Source organism: Octopus sinensis, linkage group LG6, assembly GCF_006345805.1.
Source record: "Octopus sinensis linkage group LG6, ASM634580v1, whole genome shotgun sequence".
Lineage (NCBI taxonomy): Eukaryota > Metazoa > Mollusca > Cephalopoda > Octopoda > Octopodidae > Octopus > Octopus sinensis.
The window spans coordinates 33,980,854-33,983,183 of NC_043002.1; positions in this window are offsets into that span (position 1 = coordinate 33,980,854).

Below are 2,330 nucleotides of genomic sequence, written 5' to 3' on the forward strand. Positions count from 1 at the left end.
TTACTTTTGTGAAAAGCAAAAACGTTAACCTTGATATTGGCAAAAATTTTTGATTGTAACACGTAAATCAACTCCATAAGAATATTACACACACACAAACACACACACACACACACACACACACACACACACACACAAACACACACACACACACACACACACACACACACACACACACACACACTCGGGCGAACAGGTGGCGTATTGGATCATCTTTACAAACTTTTATAATGTCGAATCCGTTGTTGAATACCTAATTGCCACCGCGATAACCTTAATAAGTCAACATTTAAAGTTAAATAGATACTATATAACATAGCTAAGGTACTTCTACTTCACACACACACAAACACACACACACACACACACACACACACACACACACACACACACACACACACACACACACATACATACACACACACACTCCGCTGTGTTATTGTAAAACTGAAACCAATTTAAATAATATTAAATATTTGCAGCACAGCAGCAAAACTATAAAAGCAAAAGGATTGAAATGTTTTTCATAAAGATAATCAATTCTTTCTCATTATATATATATATATATATATATATATATATATACGCACACACATACATGAATACGTGTGCGTGCGTGCATGTGTGAGGTGGTGGTGGTGGGGGGGCACAGCTCTTATCTACAGATGAAAACTGTGAGAATGACAAGTGTACAAACGTACGAAAGAACGGTTGTGGGCCAGCTGTATAATCTGTAAGGTAAGCTGGATTACGACAGAAGAGACAGCAGAAGAGGGCTTAACGATATTTACAATCAGTGAGCATTGATTAAGGAGTGATCGAGTGACAAACATGACCGACGCCTCACTATCGAACCAGCCAGTCGCTCTCTGACGAGCCTTCACTGTTCAGACTTTAAGGAGCCGACCGTTGGCTGACGCTGGTTTGGCAGACGACAGCAACATCATCAGCGTTTTACCGATAGCTAGTCTTTATACGTTAACAAATTGCTTGAAATGTCACGTTTGGTCACCATCTGGTTATATTACATAAACCACATCAGTCCGGACCGTAGGGAAATAAATCACATTCACGAGAATCGGACGACATACCTCTAGACCAGTGGCGGCATAAGAAAATACATACAAACATACATACATACGTACATACACACACCTACTTGCATATACACACTAATACGTGCAGACAATCATTACACACACACACACACACACACACAAACACACACACACATATTCACACACACATACTCACATATAACGAGAAAGAGAGAGAGAGAGAGCGAGAGAGACAAAGTGACAGGGAGAGATACACACAGAGCGCGAGTAGAGATACACCCATTGGTATACATATGAAAATAGTTATTCAACATTGCACATATATACACATGCGGTCATGAGCAAGGAGATAATAATGTTTTCATAAATATTCGTTCATAAGTATACGCGCGTATGTGTGTGTGTGCGTATGTGTGCGTGTGTGAATGTATGCAGGTATAATGGACATACATACATACAAACATATATATATATATATATATATATATACACACCACATACATGTATATATATGTATATATATATATATATATATATATATATATATATATATATATATATATATATATATATATATATATATAATATATATATACACCATACATGTATATATATGTATATATATATATATATATATATATATATATATATATATATATATATATATATATATATATATATATATATCAATAATTAATAAATCTTAGGGTAGCAGAAAATTTTGAAAAATTCTTTGCTATCAGTGGTCTAGCGAGAAGAAAAAACTAGTCAATAGACTATATATTATTCATATAAAAATAAAGTGTACATTTAAACACATAAGAGAAGGCCATAACGGGACATCTGATTCGCTAGAAAGAGTAGTTAAACTACAAGCCACTAATTAGTGGTAATTTCGAAAGGGAATGAAAAATAAAAACATTTACCCTATTTTTCCTGGACTATGCATAGTTTCAAGCAATCTTTTGTAAATAAAATAATTTACAAAAGATTGCTTGAAACTATATATGTATGTGTGTATATATATATATATATATATATATATATATAATATATATATTATATGTGTGTGTGTATGTATGTATGTATGTATGTGTATGTATGTATGTATGTATAGATTCATAAACTTTAAAATACACATTTTTACTTAAAGTTATTCTAAACAATTTTAATAATAACAACAGAACATTTGCTAATGGAGAGACACAGTACTAAAAACAGGTTAATATTAAAGATTAAGAGTGAAAGCTGCGAGCGGGCAGAATTGTTACT